A 19,025-nucleotide genomic window follows, 5' to 3' on the forward strand; every position below is an offset into this window, starting at 1 on the left:
TCCAGCCTGATGTCCACATTCCTGGCAGGAAGAAGAGGAAAAGACAAAAGACAATTACCAACCCAGCCTGTCTTCTTTTTTTTATCAGAGGGAAAAAAAGCTTTCCTGGATGCCTCACCTAGGGAACTTACACTTGCAACTCAATAGCCAGAACCATGTCACCTGGTATTTAAGTGTAACTCCCATTAACAGTATATATCAATTACTACTTCTCATTTTTGTCAGTACTTAATATTATCAGACTTTTTAATTTTGCCAATCTTACAAAAATGCAATGGTATGTCATTGCTTTTATTTGTGTGGACTGAACAATTAATGTTTATTGACTATGATTCAGTGAATTACTTGCTCATTACAATGTTGTTAACTAACAATGTATAACAATTAACTACAAAAAATAATGTTATACAATAAGTATTTATTTAGCTCACAAACCCGTGTGTTGGCTGATTTAGGCAGGGCTTGTTAGGACAGCTCTGCTGATCTTGCCTGGGCCCACTCACCTACCTAGGAGTCAGTTGATTCTGGGGTGGTTGTGTTATTACATGGTCTCCTTTCTTCCTCCTGGGACCAGTTGGCTGGCTTGGCCAATTTCTTCTCATGACAATGCCAAAAGTACAAAAGACCAAGTGGAAATATATGAAACCTCTTAAGGCTTAGGTCTGCAACTGGCACACTGTCACATCAACCCTACTGTAATAGTCTCAAGCAAATCACATGGCCAAAAGTAAAGTCAAAGGAAGAAGAAACACCTGCCCTGTTAGTGAGAAGAACTGTGAAGTCACACAACAAAGGTGTGAATATTGGCAGGGGGTGATTAATGGGGACAATTATGCTATCTACACAGTATCCTTTCTTATTTTAAGTTGGATTGTTTGTCTTTTTCTTATTTATTTATAGGTATCCTTTAAATGTCCAACACACTATCCTTCATCAGGTACATACTTTGCAAATATCTTCTCTCAGTCTGTGGTTTGATTTTTTAACTTCATTTAGAGTGGTTCTCATTAAAAAGAAGCTTTTAGTTTTAATATAGTCCAATTTATCAATCTATTAATGCTTTCCATAACTTGTTTAAGAAATTCCCGTCTCAAGGACATAAAGATATTTTTTAAAGTTCTGTTTCTCACTTTTAGTGTTTTAACCCACTATTTTTTTGCATATGGTATTCTAATTTTTTTCATGCAGATACCCAATTTTTCTGGCACTATTACTGAACAGTCTATCCTTTCCCCACTAATCAGTAATACTATCTCTGTAATACATCTAGTTTACATAAATTCATGAATCTATTTCTGAGCTCTCTGTTCAGTTCAGTTGGTCTATTTGTCTATCTGCATCAATACTTCACAGCATTAGTTACCAAATTTTATTTATTTATTTACTTTTTTAAGATTTCACTTATTTATTTGACAGAGAGAGAGAGTTAGCAAGAGCAGAAACAAGCAGGGGTAGTGGGAGAGGGAGAAGCAGGCTTCCTGCTGAGCAGGGAGCCCGATGCAGGGCTCGATCCCAGGACCCCGGGATCATGATCTGAGCCAAAGGCAGACACTTAACTGACTGAGCCACCCAGGTGCCCCTTAGTTACCAAACTTTAAAATGAATTCCCCCACCTAGTTCTTCAAATAACATTAAAAAAAAATTCTGATTGTCTCTTGCTTCTTCCATATAAATATGAGGATAAGCTTATCAAGTTTCACTAAAAAGAGAAAAAAATATATCCTATAGGCATTTATTTTGGAATTGATTTTATAGATTAATTTATGGGAAAACTCACATCTTTTATGATATTGGGTCTTACCATCCATGAACATAGTATAGTTCTCCACTTATTTAGGCCTTCTAAGTAATGTTTCTTCTAAGTAATGTTTCCTTATTTTCTTTATTAAGATCTTGCATATTTTTGTTAGATTTATTTCTATTGCTTATTGGCTGAATGGAAATGCTCCTGAAATTTCACCATTAAGAACAACGTCTAGCACAGGTTTGTTTGATGGGTATCCTTTTGTTTCCAATTTTCTAAAAATGCTTATCATAAATGAGTGCTAAATTTTATTAAATGCTTATTTGGTATTCATGTTTTTTTTTCCTCTTAACCTATATATTCATTTCCTGGGACTACTGGACTAAAGTACCATAAATTGGGTGACTTAACACAACAGAAATTTATTGTCTCACAGTCTGGATGACAGATGTCTGAAATCAGGCTGTCAGCAGGGCCATGCTCCCCCTGAAACCTGTGAGAGAGGAATCCTTCTTTGCTTCTTCCTAGCGTCTAGTGTCCCCAGACGTTCTTTGGTTTGTGGCAGCAAAACCCCAATCTTTGTCTCCATCTTCACATGGCTGCCTTCTCCCTGTGTGTCTGTGTCTTCACAAGGAGCTCTCTCCTTGTATCTTCACAATGTCTTCTTATGAGGACACTAGTCATTTTGTACAGCCATTTTCTTTTTCTTTAAAGGAAGCTCTAGGCCTAACGTGTTGCTTGAATTCATTACCCCGAGACCAAGAGTCACATGCTCTACCAACTGAGCCAGCCAGGCACCCCAGGACACTGGTCATTTTGGATCAAGGGCCCACCCTACTCCAATATGACCTCCTCTTCACTAACTACATCTGCAACAACCTATTTCCAAGTAAGGTACTGCAGGTTAGTACTTCAACATATCTTTTGGGGGGAACACAATTCAACCCACAACAATCCGTTAAAATGGTACTTACATTTTTTGGGGTGCTGAATGATCTTTGCATTCCTAGAATACTCTAATCCAGTCTTTATCTTTGTTTTTCTAGAGACTGAAAAGACAAATGTTCTGCTTTTTCACTTCTCTAATAATGTGAGGTTGAACTAATAGTGGATTGAATACTGTCCCCTCAAAATTCATGTTACCTGCAACCTCAGAATGTAACCTTTTTGGAATCAGGGTCTTTGCAGAAATAATCAGTTAAGATGAGGTCATTGGACTAGGGTGGGCCCTGTAGCCAATGACTGGTGTCCTTATTAGAAGAGGAGAGTACACAGAATTACAAAAACCTTGTGAAATAACAGCTGGAGACTGGAGTCATGCAACTACTAGTCAAGAAACACGTGGAGCCCCCAGAAGCTGGAAGGATTCTCCTCTAGAGCCTTCAAAGGGAACATGGCCCTACCAACACTTTGACTTCTGGCCTCCAGAACTGAGGGAATAAATTCCAGTTGTTTTAAGCAACCCAGTTTAAGGTACTTTGTTGTAGCAGCCCTAGGAAACTAATACAAACTGCATGAAATTGCCAATATTCAACTGTTTTGACCAATAGAAATAGTAATTTCATATAGTTGACCTAAAATCTCGATTTAAAATGAACTGGTGAAAGGGAAAAGTATTTATTTCTGTATTAACAGAAGAAGCTGTAGCTATTTAAAAGCTGTTATTTTAATTCTTTCAGGGGAGGTTTTTGTTTATCAGCCTGTTACACAATTTCCCTTTTGTTTACTCATTATTCTGACTCCTCCCTCTTCTCATTCAATACCTTTTTCTGGTAATTACTTCCCAATTTTTCTTAAGAGGATCACTCCGTCACCTCTTTCAGTTCTTAGGTTTGGGAGATACTGATTCAACTCATCACTCCAGATGCCAAGCTGTGACCAGACTTGACAAATCAGAGCACTGCATTCCCATGGCCAGTTACTGGCTTGGGGATGGACACACCAAACAAGGCAAGCAAAGGAGGTTCAATTAAAGTGAACCTAGCACTTTTATTGGAGCAACTGGAAAAGAAGAGGACTCCTTTGAGGATGTAAGCCTGGACCTATCTATTATGGATGCACTACCACCATGACAGAGCCTACATGAGAAAGGACCAACCCTGAGGAAAGCAGAGAGGAGAAACAGAGGAAGACCAGATCCAATTGACATCATTTTGTTCCCTAGGTTGGTCATTTTTTTTTTCCTGTAAAAGGCCAGACAGAAAATATTTTAGGGCTTGTAGGTATGAGATTATTATCTATAATAAATATATATTTTGGACTTTGCCTATGGTTCCTGGCCCAGAGCTCCCCTAACCCTTGTAATTTCCTAAGCAATAAGAGCATCTTTTGTTTTAATATTTGATCTTTCATCCTCAGTTTCTGAAGTCATTTCAGAGCCATAAAGTTACTATAGGTGTCTTGCTATTTACCATAAGTTCCATTCAACCACAGCTGAGTTTATGTTAATGGGGTAACTCTTAGAAGTCCCCTAAGATGCAGGGGTGGGGGCGGGGTGTGCCAGGGAAACCAACCATTAGATAAGATTTATTAGACTAGAGGGTTGGAACTTTCAGTCCCTCCCTATGACCTCTGGAGAAAGGAGATGAGCTGGAGGTTGAATCAGTCACCAACAGCCAATGATTTAATCGATCACACCTATGTAATGAAGCCTCCATAAACCCCCAAAAGGACAGGGTTCTGAGAGCTTCCAGGTTGGTGAACCAGAACGCATCCACCTGCTGGCTCCAAACTCCATGGGACAGATGTTCCTGCATTTGGGACCTGGCCCTATGTACCTCTTCATCTGGCTGTTCATCTGTATCCTGTAATATCTTTTGTAATGAACTGGTCATCTAGTGAGTAAACGGGTTTCCTTAGTTCTGTGAGCCACTCTAGCAAACTAATCGAACCCAAGGAGGGGGTCCTCTGATTATGGCGTAGGTCAGAAGCACAGGTGGTGACAACCTAGACTAGTGATGGGCACCTAAGTGGAGGCAGGCTTGTGAGACTGAGCCCTTAACCTGTGAATCTGACGCCATCTCCACGTAGACAAGTGTCAGAACTGAGTTAAATTAGTGTTGAAGAATTGCTTCATTTGTAGGAAAAACCCACACATCATAGTGGGCCAGAGGTCCTTCTCACAACTCCTCAGCTTCACCACTATATTACTCAATTCTGCCACTGTAGCACGAAAGCAGCCACAGACAATAGGAGAAGCAATGCGTATGGCAGTGTTCCAATAAAGCTTTATTTACAAAAATAGCCACAGGTCGCCTTTTGCCAACCCCAGCCCTAGTCCCAGCCATGCCTTTGGCTATATCTATCCTTGGACTTTTCAGTTACCTGACCCAATAGATGTCATTCTTCTTAAGCCAGTATGAGTTGGCTTTCCTTTTGTTTGTAACCAGAGAATCCCAATTTAGAAGTTATTTCTAAAGATTCTGAATTCTTTGATAACTTTCATCTAATTATTAGTGCAACTTTTCTTTAAAATCTCCTAACTCTGAAAGGAATCAAGGTTGGTTTCATAGAGAAATGATTAATTGATGTCCAAGACATTGCCCATTCTTCTTCAGATGTGAAAGTGTTATAAACATGCTAACTCTATTCTTAAAAGTTTTAGTGAAAAGTTAATTCCTTGGTGGAAAAATGGAACTTTTTTTTAAAAGCTTTTATTTATTTATTCATGAGAGAGAGAGAGCAGCGGAGGGAGAAGCAGGTTCCCCGCGGAGCAGGGAGCCTGATGTGGGACTCGATCCCAGGACCCTGGGATCATGACCTGAGTTGAAGGCAGACACTTAACCATCTGAGCCACCCAGGTGCCCTGGAGCTTTTTTTTTTTTTTTTTTTTTAGTTTAAGTTTCAGTAAGAATTCGCTTTCCAGGCAACTTATAGACGTTCTAAGTGAGCATCAGTATTGTTAAGTGTTACAAAGAGTAGTCACTGTGTGCAAATTTTTTTTTTTTTTTTTTTTTTTTTTTACTGTGTGCAAATTTAAACAGGCTCCTGAGAGTCGATAGGGAGTGGGAGGATGTTTAATAGTGAAAGCCAAGTGGGAAATTGTCTCCTGACTGGAGGGACCTGAGCACTGCCTTTGACAAGCAGAAGGAGGAAAAGAGGAGCTCTGAAGGAGAAGGCTGAGGCCTAGGGCAATGACCAGCAGCAGACCGTGTCAAAGGGCAGTCACAGGACTATTCCCTAAAGTGAAATACCCACTGGCAGCTGAACTCCCAGTGCCAGATACTCCAGCCCTGAAAAGGAGGCTATAATTCCAAGACAGGATTAAGAATAAGTTTAAGAGCTTAATGAAAAAACTCCGAGAGATAAGAGGGAAAAGGCAATTCACACTCGAGTGGACACACACGCAGGACCACGACCAGGTAACACACATATGGCAGGGAGAGCCAGAGAACAAACAAGGGTGACCCCAGGGTGTACAGTGTGAGTACTGGCGGAGCAGAGGTCTTGTCTGCTGAAATGGGAAGGACTAGGAGGAACCTGTGGGGACTGGTCTCTGCAGCTCAAGTTTGGACAAGGTTCATGTGTCCTGTTATCCATCCAACAAGAGATAAAGGGTGGGCAGTTGGATATATGAGTAGAGTTGAGGAAATGGATCCAGGCTGGGGATGTGAGACTGGGAATCAGCATTTGGGTGGTATTTAAAGTCAAGAGACTAGATGTGACTACCAAAGGAGGCAGGCCATGTGGAACAGAGGTGAGCCCCTGGCCCTCTGACAGATACCCGAGGAAAACCAAAAAGCCAGGAAGACATCCTGGAAGTGAAGAAAGTGTTTCAAGGAGAAGAGGCGATCAGCTGTGTTTGCTTTGGTAAGACAGGGACTAAGAGTCAACCACTGAATGTATCAGTGGTGTGTGTGTCCGTGTGTGTGTGTGCACACGTGCGTGTGTGTCTGTGTGCATGTGTGTGGTGTGTCTGTGTCTCTGTGTGTGTGCGTGGGGTGGTGCATGTGTGCACCTGTTATCTGTGTGCGTGTGCGTGTCTGTGTTAGGGTGGGCTTCAGGGAGAATGGGATGAGAGGAACAAGTACCCACAACTCTTTTCAGGGAATTTTGCCGTGAAGGGAAGAATAAGGGAGATGGTGATAGTAAGGGGAGGTGTGGTCAACACTGAAGAGGAATTTGAATATTTTGGAAAGAAAAAGTACCTAAAGAAATAAATTTCCAGATAAAGCAGGGAGGAATGAGATTGAGAACACACTAAAATGGTCATCATTGGAAAGGATTAGTGAGGGGTAGGAGGAGAGGGTACCTTCTTTTTTGCAACAGGAAGAGAGAATGAAGAAGTGTACTGATCTCTAGGGAGATGATAGCAGAGTTCATTTCAGATGCCTTAGATCTCTAATAAAACAGCATTATTAGTGAAAATGATGATGATATGGGAAATACGATAGAATTACAGTAAATATAAAATGTGTATCTGATGGGGCGCCGGGGTAGCTCAGTCGGTTAAGCATCTGACTCTTGATTTCGGCTCAGATCGTGATCTCAAGGCATGAGATCAAGCCCCAAGTTGGGTCCACACTCAGCAGGGAGTCGGCTTGGGATTCTCACCCTCTGCCCCTCGCCCTTGTGCTCTCTATCCAAAATAAATAAATAAATCTTTTTTTTAAGTGTATCTGATTTTTAATCTATTCTGATTTATACTTTCCACTTAAATCACAAGATTAAAGTATAATAGCATGAGCTCAGCTTACAACTATAGTGGTAGTAAATATTTAAGGGATTTGTAATGGGGAAACTGCTTCATTGGTAGACTATAGCAATTGACAGGCAGGAGAAGCTGCCATTTTTCTTTAACCTACCCATCTATGGCTGAGGAGTTTTTCTTGGCCCTTGTAAGGAAGCAGCGCCCTCATAACCAAGGCAACTGATTTTGTTTTCTGTATCAGTTATTTACCTATTGTTTTTAAGCCCCCAAACTGCCTTTTTATATTCTGCTCTGTTCTGATGGGGCTGAGAGGCTGCAAACTACATGGCCCAGGACCTCTCACCAGCTGGCTTCCTGCAGGATACGGAAAATGGGACTCAGAGAACCAGAGGAAGAGGGAAACTTCCCGCTCTACCTCTCCCCCTTGCTGGTGGTTGCCGGATAGCAGCAGGCCGGCATGACTGTGGACTATAGCAGCTCAGGCAGATGCAGAATCTTTCGGGTGGTTCCAGCTCTGATCAAAGTGGTACCTCTTCAGCGGATCCAGGACTGGCTGTGTCTCCAAAAGTGCAGCAGGAGGTACGTGCTCGTGTGCTCCAGTTTCAAGGGCCATTAGCAGCTTGTGATCCTGGGTCTCATTCCCTTCTTTCTTTTTGTTCCTCCAGCCCCCATCCTCATCTGTGCTCTTCCACACCTTCCCATACTTGTATAACTTCCAGTCTTAAATTATCTTTGTCTGAAATATCTAGAATGGCTTCTGTTGTCTGGATAGGACTCTTACTATATAATCTTGGTAACAGAAAAGGTCCCAGGAAATAGACTCTCCAAAGTAGGGTTTGGGGATTGGTTTGCTGACTATTTTGAGCTTGAACAGAATGATGGCCGCTGAAGAATGGAAATGCTGGTAATCCGTGTCATGTAGTGGCATTATGATTACTTCTCAACCTTTGCTTAGGGTGAAGTCCTATTGAAGGCAACACTTTGGGTGACCGAGGGGCTGCCGTATTTGACCATGATGTTTATAATGATGACTACAAGGACTCATCCTCATCAAGTGAGCTGCTTCTGACTGTACTGGGGCACTTACAGAAAGGAACCTCTATGAAGCCACAGGATGGACAGAGCTAAAACTTAGACACTAAATGTAATTGTGCAGGTTGTAAAATTACAACATAAGTTGATCTTACATCTGACCAAGTCTCTTATGTGATGGGTATTGATGGTGAAGGAGACCTTGAGACTTGGAATGGGAACATCTGAATAGATTCCAACGATCTGAGAACCTTGAGTCTCTACATTCCCATGAGTCTCCCCCTTGCCAGGGAGCAGCCTCTCCTTTGTCTGAGGAGACTAGCCTTCCCTTGCTTGAAGACTCTGTAATAACACACCGGAGGCAATGACCTTGCAAGGGGATGCCAATTTTCCTCCTGACACACCTCATCACCCCTCATTGCCACCAGACCATAACCAGAATCAGCATTTCCCAAAGGGATAATGAAAAAGTATCACGTGGGAGGAGATAATTTATACATAAAATATTGCAAGACTTTCCTAATTCACCTTGGCACAAACATGGGAATATGTTTAGTAATGGATTCTGAGGGATAACAATGTTGCTACAGGCTGGATTTACTGCTGGGGGTGCACTTAACCAGAGATTGTGGATTTTATGTGTTAGTTCAAACACTTGGGAATGGCTCTAAAAATTTGTTTCATGGGCAGACCACAACTGGAACTCAAGGATGGACTATATTCAGTGAAGTTGAGATGCCAGAAGCTCTGGGATAATGTGGAGGGAGAAACCTGGATGTCCAGAGGATACTTCCTTCACTAAGATATTGTGGCTGTCATCTATAGGATGGAAATGGCACAAAGGGAGATGTCTTCACCGAAATGGGGATGATGAGGTCCCAGGGTGGCAAAGGCCAAGTGATAGTGGTTAAATGCCAGAGACAATGTGTACGCAATTACCATATATATACAACAGGGGTGGATCTTTGGTGATGGCTAGTTGATCATGTTGTCTCTAGGAATTATCTAGATGAACAGCTTACTAAAGTATTAAATTGATCTATATAACCAAAAAAATCCAACCAACAAACAAAAGCAAAAACAACCAGAAACTCTAGGTCCCTTGAGCATGACTCTGACCTGGTTTGCCATACTGGAGCATGACAGCCTGTCATATACACTTCAGACCTAAATCAATTACAGAACTGGGTTTATTGAACCTTTGATCTAAGTAGTACCATACTACCACAAGTACATACTAGAACATTTCCTTCACGTCTTCCTCAAAGAGACCTGAAATAATGTCCTAGTAAGTCATTACTAAATGAATGTAAATGAAACCACGCAGTAAGGTGACTGAAGACTGGGAAAGAGAACTATCTGGACCTTCCAGGGATTGCCAGATATTGGTTCTGAATTGGTGTTAATCCCTGGGTACCCAGAACACCATTGTGACCCACCAGTCAAAGGAGGGGCTTATTGAGGTCAAGTGATAAATGAGGTTCTGGACTGAATTGATCTCACCCTATGGCAATTTCCCCAGTTTCTGAAGTATAGTTCCAAAAAGTCCTACTTAGCAACTGGCAGAAGCCCCACATTTGCTCCCCGATCATGGTGTGAGGGCTATTACGGTAAGAAGGAACAAACTTCCTCTCCCTACGAGGATAAACTAAAACCAATACTGCATCTCTAGGGGACATGCAGAGACTAGTGCCAGCAGCAAAGGCTTCAAAGATGTTAGGGTGGTGATTCCTATCGCTTCTGCATTTAATTCACCATTTGGCCTCTGTAGAAGGTGGATGGGTCCTGGAGACTGTAGATTACAGTGTCCTTAATCAATGAGTAATTCTAATTGTAGCTGTTTTCCAGACGCTTTCCACTGTAACAAATCAACATAGTAGCTGGCACCTGGAAGACAGCCACTGACTTGGAGAGATGTTTTTGTCCCTGTATGGATTAGCAAGAAGCATGAGTAGCAGTTTGCTTTCACCTGTCAGGGACATCACACTTGATGATTCCATGCTGACTGGACACAATGAGCAGAACACAGCCACTATCCTCGATACCTTAGTAAGACAAATGCATGCCAGAAGGTAGGAGACAAAGACCATGAAGATTGAGGGTCCTGCCTCCTTGTTGACATTTTTAGGGGTCCCACGATCTGGGACAAGTTGGGACAAGCCCACAATAAAGTGAAAGACAAACTGTTGTACCTTATGCCCCCCACCATAAAAAACAATTTGTAGGAATCTTTTGGTTTGGGAGCAACACTATACTGCATCTAGGTGCTATTCCAACCTATATACTGAGTAACTCATAAGATGGCGAGGTTTGTTTTGTTTTAAAGATTTTATTTATTTATTTGACAAAGAGAGAGAGCACAAGTAGGCAGAGAGGCAGGCAGAGGGAGAAGGAGAAGCAGGCTCCCTGCTGAGCAGAGAGCCAACGTGGGGCTCGATCCCAGGACCCGGGATCACGACCTGAGCTGAAGGCAGACACTTAGCTGACTGAGCCACCCAGGCGCCCCAAGATAGCGAGTTTTAACTGTGGCCCAGAGCAAGAAAAGATTCTGCACAAGGTCTAGGCTACAGCGGAGGTTGCTCTGCTTCATAGGTCTAATGACCCAGCAACTCCAGTGGTGTTAGAGGTTTCTGGGAAACAGGGGATGCTGTATGGAGCCTACAACCAGCCCCAGCAGGGGAATCATAGCCCTTAGAATTTGAGAGAAAATTCAATACTTCTTGTATTAGTTAGTGTTCTCCAGAGAAACAGAACCAAAGAATGCATATATGATTTATTACAAGGAATTGGCTCAAATGATTCTGGAGGGTAATAAGTCCAAAAATCTGCAGTTGGCAAGCAGGAGGCCTGGGGGAGCTGACAGTGTGGTTCCAGTCCAAGACTGAAGCCCTGAGAACCAGGAGAGCCAATGTGGGCGAGTTCCAGTTTGAAGGCTGGAAGGCTTGAGACCCCAGGAGAGCCAATGTTTCAGTCTGAGTCCAAAGGAGGGAAAAAACAATGTCCCAGCTCAAGGTAGTCAGGCAGGAGGAAATACTCTCTTCCTTGGGGGAGGATCAGCTTTTTGTTCTATTCAGGCCTTCAACTGATTGGATGAGGCCCACTCATATTAGGGTGGGCAATCTGCTTTACTATCAATTTAAATGTTAAATGCATTCAAAATCATTCTCACAGAAACACTCAGAATGTTTGACCAAAGTACTGGGTACACTGTAGACCAGTTAAATTGACACATAAAATTAACCATCGCACCTCTCCAGCAGGTAACTATTCCCCTTTTGAAAAAGTGCTTTTGGGATGCCACCAGGCCCTTATATTAGAGCTTGATGCCTGATCACAGACATCAAGTGGCTATGCCTGAGTTGCCTATCATGGGTGTTACTGATGCACCAAATTATACACCGGGCCCTGTGCAGTAGCATCCCATCACCAAGATGAAATGTTATGTACAAGATTGGACTGAACAGGTCCTGAATCCACAAATAAGTTCATGAGCAGGGGGCACATGCCACAGCTCCTACTTCTGGTGCATTGCTGCCTTTCCTCCACTCACACATATGGTTGTTGAGTTCCCTAAACTAGCTGACTGAGGAAGAAACAGTTAAAGCCTGATTTACAGATGGTTCTGCACAATATGCTGGCAGCAGCTGGAAGTGGATGGCAGAAACATCCCAACTCCAATCAGGAGTGTCCCTGAAAGACACTAGTAAAGGAAATCTCCCGTGAGCATCTGACTGTCCACTTAGCATGGACAAAGACATAGACACAGGGCACAGATTTTACCTTGATCATGGACAATGGCTAACAAGTTGGCCAAACAATTAAGGATTTAGAAAGAAATGAATAGAAGGACTGGTGGCCATGTGAGGAAGAGGCATGTGGGGGAAAGACAGGTGGATAGACCTCTTGGAGTGGGCACAGAGTATAAAGTTTTAGTGCTCGTGTCAATGTTTAATAAAGGGGACCCACTACAGAGGAGCCTTTCAGAAATCAAGTGGACAAGATGACCTGTGGCTGTCAGCCAGCCTCCTTCTCTGGCTGCCATGAAACTTGCCATGTACTCTGCCACCCAGAAGCAGCTCACCTGATAAAATGGTAGAATAACCAACTGAATATTCCATTATGACCCCATCTGAGAGATGATACTCTGAGAAATAATGGTGCTATCCAAATGGATGTGGTATATGCTTTTAACCACTGACCAATATATAATGCTATTTTTTCCATAGCTAGAATATTTAATTCTAGAAATCAAGGGATGGAAGTGTTTTCACTTTTACCTCTAATAACTCACTTACAGAATCTTTGCTTTCTCTCCCTGCCAAGGTCTTGGCTCCCAAGATAGGAACATTTCCAGCAGGGAAACATCACATGATTCCATTAAAAAAAATTTTTTTAAGGGGGGTAGGGGCAGACGGAGAGAAAGAGAGAATCTTAAGCAAGCTCCATGCCCAGTGTGAGCCCGACATGGAGCTCCATTTCACAACCCTGAGATCATGACCTGAACAGAAATCAAGAGTTGGACACTTAACTGACAGCCACCGAGGTGTCCCGATTCCATTAGATTTGATTATGACTGACCTAAAAGAGGAATTAACATCTCCCATTTTGGGAGAGGGTGAGGGCATCTTTTTTTGTACTAAGGATAGTTACATAATGTAAAGCAGACTCATGAATTTGCTTAGAATTTTAAATATGGGGGGGGCATCTGGATGGTACAGTCAGTTGGGCCGCTAACTCTTGGTTTCTGCTTGGGTGGTAGTCTCAGGGTCGTGAGATCGAGCCCCATGTTGGACTCCATGCTCAGCGAGGAGTCTGCTTGAGATTCTCTCTCCCTCTCCCTTTGCCCCTCCCGCTCATACGCACACACACTCTCTCTCTCAAAATAAGTAAGTCTTAAAAAAAAAAAAGAATCTTAAATATGGGAAGAGTGGTATATACAGATGACAGGTTGCCCAGAGGGTGGTCTCTGCTGGTCATTTACATGTTGTCTCTCCACTCAACACCTGCCGTGCTCTACTCTCTACTGATGGAACTGGAATTCTACAGATGGCATTTCCCAGGCTTCCTTCCTTGCAGCTGGCTTCCTGTTCGATTCTATCAATAGGAAGCACTGATAGGAAGTCAGTCAAAGGAAAAGAAGTTTCCTGTTTGGGGCAGTAGAAATGCAGCAGTTGCTAGTGGCTGCTGGTTGTTGGGTGTAGTGGCATAGGGCTGGGTGATGCTGGACTCCACAGCCTCTCTACCCTTTGGACTTTCCATCTCTGATAGAAGTGGCAGCTCTTTGGCAGACCCAGAGCTGATCGTGACGGCAGCTCAACTGCCCAGCAGCCAGCACAGACTTACGGGCTCCAGGTCAGGGGCACCGCAGCTTCTGATGTATGGTTAGAATCCTTCTCACTCCCCGCTTTTCCATTTTGCTGTTCTAGCCCTTCTTAGACCTTCAGCACCGATTTCATATATTCAATTCCCTCTCTTTGAAATACCCAGAGTGGTTTCTGTTTTCCTGAGTAGACCCTGACTGATAACATTTCTAGGACCAAAAATAGATAAATCAGCTGTCTAAGAAAAGGATCTATCCTGAGACTTGCCCTTCTGGGCAAATGACATGTAATCTTTCCTCTCAGCATCTCTCTCTCTTTTTTTTTTTTTAAGATTTTATTTATTTGATAGGGAGAGACACAGTGAGAAAGGGAACACAAGCAGGGGGAGTGGCAGAGGGAGAAGCAGGCTTCCCGCGGAGCAGGGAGCCCGATGCGGGGCTCGATCCCAGGACCCTGGGACCATGACCTGAGCCGAAGGCAGACGCTTAACGACTGAGCCACCCAGGCGCCCCACTCTCAGTGTCTCTCTTACCTTTTCTTTATTAGAAACTATCGTCACCAACTGGAAACTGCACTTATTTTTGTCCTTAACTTCTTTAAGCAGAATTTTAAACACTCACCAAAGCAGAGTAGGTAACATACGGAATGCTTGCGTATTTACTACCCAGCTTTAACACTGATCAGTTTTGCTGATTTTCCATCTTGTCTCAGCCTCCACTTTTTTTCCCCAGAATATTTAAAAATCATATCACAGGCATTAAGTCACGTCACTCATAACCTTTCAGGAGCACTTCTACATGATCCTCCTTCCATTTCTGTTATTATACTTGGACCTCTGTCATCTTCATGGGCACAGCATCCCTTTCTCTTCCTCGGCATAGGATTCCTATTTTTCTTTTGGGAGCTGCCTTCCACAACTTGGTGGTGCTGCTCATATCTTAGCCTCGCTGAGCCCATGGAGACACATGACCAGACTGGTCAGTCTGAGTCCTCCTTTAGGGCGTATCATGGAAGCTCTCGCTACATGAGAACATGGGCCTTAAGAATCATAAAAGCCTAGAACTATAAAAAGGTACCTTCAACAAGTGATTAACCGACCTAAGAGTGATGTTAACACAGTGGAAAGCCAGACAAAACTGTTCTAGAGAGTCCTGAAGACACTATCCTAACTCCTGGATCTAGCAATGCCTAAAGCCAATGCTCCTTCTAGATTTGTAATTATAAGAGCCAATACATTTCCTTTTCTGTTGAAACTTGAATTTCTATAATGTGTGACCAAGAGTCATTTATTCCTAATTTGTGACACTCTCCAAGGCTGCAACTGCAGCCCATTCAAGAGTACTCTATTTAGCAGAGAGAACACATTTTCATAAATGGGAACATTAATGTACTCAGTGCAATTCAGGTTATCATATCACTAAAGCATAGTCTCTGGTGCGGCTATGTTGCAGTTGTTTTTTCCTTCATATCCCCTGAAGTCCTAGCATGCCTGCGGGCAAAAATTTCCTTCAGTTTCGTTCATGTACATAGTTGTGAATCATTCCTTTGCAGGCTACAATAACTTTATGGTACTTTCCATGATGTCAGAAGTCTTCCACCAGGGGCGCCTGGGTGGCTCAGTTGGTTAAGTGACTGCCTTCGGCTCAAGTCATGATCTCAGGGTCCTGGGATCGAGCCCCGCATTGCGCTCCCTGCTCGGCGGGGAGTCTGCTTCTCCCTCTCCCACTCCCCCTGCTTGTGTTCCCTCTCTCGCTGTCTCTCTGTCAAATAAATAAATAAAATCTTCAAAAAAAAAAAAAAAGTCTTCCACCAATCTCTAATTAACAGCTGACAAGCTTTTTGAAGGTGTTCTCCTGGCTCAAGCTACTGTAAAATATCCATTTTATTTTGTTTTTAAAGATTTTATTTATTTATTTGTGAAAGAGAGCGAGCACAAGTAGGGAGAGTGGCAGGCAGAGGGAGAAGCAGACTCACCACTGAGCAGGGAGCCCGATGTGGGGCTCGATTCCAGGACCCTGGGATCATGACCTGAGCTGAAGGCAGACGCTTAACCAACCTGAGCCCCCCAGGTGTCCCTAAAATATCCATTTTAAAATCTGAAGTAATATAACTTTAGCCTTAACACTTGCATACCTGTGATAAGTCATTATGGGCCAAAACCATTTAGCAGAACATGTAATAATGACAGAAGGGGAGATCATGGCCTAGGAACACAAACAGATTAGTGAGGCCTCTCAAACTCAGGAACATACAATCTGCGAAATCAGTTCTCATCAGTGCTAACTGTATTGAACTGGCTGGGCAGTTCTTTTAAAAACGCATTAACAACAATGCAGTAGTGTATCAAATGTATAAATATGAACATATTTAGAGGTGAAGAGCATTCTAATAAATGAATGCTCAAGGAGCTATGTCTATAATGAAGTTTCTTCCATGTTTAATGTAATCCAGATTCTGGCTAATAGTAGGCTTCAAAATCCCACTTCAAAATCCAGAAATTATTATATAAAAAAGACTGAATCAGATGGTTAGAGATTGGGGCCTCTGTATTCTCATTCTATGCCCAAAGACCCAGCCTTTTCTGAGTTCTTGTATGCCTCCAGAGCACAGACAAACAAGGACACTATGCTAACAGAAGGAGAACATACTCAGGGCTATGCCATACACCTGCCAAAACAAGACATCCGGGAATATTGCTAGAGAAACATCAAATCAATATCCAATTTTTTACTATCACATCCTGTCAGTTAAAATCTAATAATTCCTCTATTCTCCTTTGAATCATGGTCATGGGTTATGACTTTACAATTTTTTGCTATTATAAATGATACAGCAACGAACACGTTTGCACACAGATCCTTGAGCACTTGTGAAATTACCTGATTCCTAGAAGTGGAGTTGCTGAGTGGGTGCAGATTACCTTTCCAAAACATTATATCAGTTTGTATCTTCACCAACAGAGAGTCTTTTCCTCCAATACTTTCATTAACTCCCAATGTTATCTCTTTTTAAAGTGCTTTCCTATCTACCCTTAGGGAAAAATACCAGGAAAATATCAATACTATTATTTAACACTGTCCTGGATGTACTAGCCAATGAATTAGGCAAGATAATTAAATATAAAATATGAATATTGGAAAGGATGAAAGAGTTATTGTTATTGCAGGTGATATTATGTATTTTTAAAATGCAAAAGTCGGGGCAGCTGGGTGGCTCAGTCAGTTGGGTGTCTGACTCTTGGCCACAGCTCAGGTCTTGATCTCAGTGTCATGAGTTCAAGCCCCACATTGGGCTCCACGCTGGGCACGAAGACTACTTAAAAAAATATGCAAAAGTAAAATTAGAAAACTATTTTCTAAAGTAAAATACTTGGGCTTTTCCCATGTTGGAATAACTGGTACTAGACTTGGCATTCTGCTATAAACAATTAGAAAACTGAATAAAACACATGAAAAAATGTTTTTAGACAATGAAAACAGGAAAAGTGAGACTATGATCCCTGAGAATCAAATGAGGTAAGCCAATCACTTTGGCTTTCTGGACCGTGATACAGGAAGGGGAAATCAAAAGGGACTGAACAGGGGTGTCAGGCTGGCTCAGTCCATGGAGAATGTCACTCTTAATCTCAGGGTTGTGAGTTCAAGCCCCATGTTGGGTGTGGAGCCTATTTAAAAAAAAAAAATGCAGAGGTGGGGGGTGGGGGCTGAGGTACCTGGAAGTTGTAGGGTAAAGTACCAGAGGAGACAACCACACAGGCAATAGGGTCAATAAATCTGTATAGGAATATTCTAAGTCTGTGCTAAACATTAATCTGTACGTGTAGTGTGAAACTTCAAGAGTCTAGTAAAGAGAAGAAGAAGCCTAAGCAGAAAAATTCCCAGAGCTCATGGAGAGTTAAAAGACAATTAAGTTTTGACCAGCCAGAGTAAGAATTCTTCACTGAACACCGAGGGAATTAAATAGAGAATGCAGAACAGTAACACCTTAGTAGAAGGACTAACCTAACTCAACAGTAAAGATCATTCTAGAACTGTCCCCTAAACTCAAAAACAGGCCTTAAATCATCAAGCTGATCCCTTAGCAACTTAACAAACAAGTAAACCAAAAATTCAAAGTCTTTAAAGATACGAAATTCAGACACTCAAAAACACGTTTACTTTGTCCATCATCCCATCAAAAAGTACTAGACATGTGAAAAAAGAAGTCATGCTAGAATCAGAAGAAAAATTAGTCAATAGATTCAGAAATGAATGCTAGACTTAGCAAAGATGTAAAAAGTTATTATATATATATTCAAAATTTAAAGAAAAACATCAATATAGAGAAAAAGAAGATATTAAAAACAATCAAGTAAAATTCCTAGAAACAAAGAATACAATATCTGAAATTAAAAATTCACTAGATGGGCTTAATAATAGCAGGTTATGAACTGCAGAAGAATAATCCATGAATGTGAAGACATAGCGATGGATTATTTGATGTAAAAAAAAAGAATGATAAAAAATGAACAGAGCCTTAGTGACATGTGGAACAATATTAAATGGTCTAATATGTTTGTAACTGGGGTTCTGGAAAAGACGGAAGCAGAAAAACTATTGGAAGAAAAGATGAGAAAGAGAAATACATTATATATCAGAGGTTTGCAAACTTTTGCTGTAAAAGGCAAGATAGTAAATATTTTAGGTTTTACAGGCCAATGGTCTCTGTTGCAACAACTCAACTCTGCCACTGTAGCACAAAATATACCATAAACAACACATAAATGAATGGCTGTGGTTTTACTTATGAAAGCAGATAGGGATCCGGACTTGACCTGAAGACTGTAGTTTGCCAACCCCTGGTATATGTGAAGTGGTGTGATATGTGATGAGTGATAAATGCATACTGTGATGAGGGAAATGCGTGTTGTAACCCTTAGAGCAACCATTAAACATAAAACAAAGAGTGTAAGCTAATAAGCCAACAGTGGAGATAAAATGGAGATAAAGTGGAGAATACAAAAATTACTCAATAGTCTTTATCGAGGCAGGATAAGGAAAAGGCAGAAAAGAGCAGGAAAGAAACAAAATCAGATGATATAAATAAAGAACAAACAGGAAGATAGCATATGTAAATCCAACTATATTGATAATTACATTAAATCCAAATATTCAGAACTCCACTTAAAAAGATTATCAGACTGGATGAAAAATGACCAAATATATGCTATCTACAAGAAATTCACTTTAAATATAGATACAGATGTTAAGAGTAAATAAATGTAAAAAGGATACCATGA

The 19,025-nt window shown here is 41.7% G+C and overlaps 2 protein-coding genes across 5 annotated transcripts in view; one reads left to right on the plus strand and one right to left on the minus strand.

The window, feature by feature from the left end:
- TSLIG1 (tRNA splicing ligase complex subunit 1) overlaps window positions 1-8,544 on the plus strand; it is a 53,017-nt gene extending 44,473 nt beyond the window's left edge. For 3 of the 4 annotated variants that reach the window (XR_015767999.1, XR_015768001.1, XR_015768002.1), the window contains 3 exons: window positions 3,568-3,908; window positions 7,755-7,973; window positions 8,350-8,544. The gene's annotated coding sequence lies outside the window, so the exon portion shown is untranslated. Of the gene's footprint in view, window positions 1-3,567; window positions 3,909-7,706; window positions 7,974-8,349 lie in introns of all 4 variants that reach the window. The other variant, XR_015768000.1, reaches the window with a different exon arrangement.
- ZBTB8A (zinc finger and BTB domain containing 8A) overlaps window positions 1-19,025 on the minus strand; it is a 44,699-nt gene that overhangs the window by 13,580 nt on the left and 12,094 nt on the right. The window lies entirely within an intron of this gene.

This window comes from Eumetopias jubatus, unplaced genomic scaffold, assembly GCF_037043125.1.
Source record: "Eumetopias jubatus isolate StellerSeaLion01/CBP00866 unplaced genomic scaffold, mEumJub1_p1.0 scaffold_4, whole genome shotgun sequence".
In the NCBI taxonomy this organism is placed as follows: domain Eukaryota; kingdom Metazoa; phylum Chordata; class Mammalia; order Carnivora; family Otariidae; genus Eumetopias; species Eumetopias jubatus.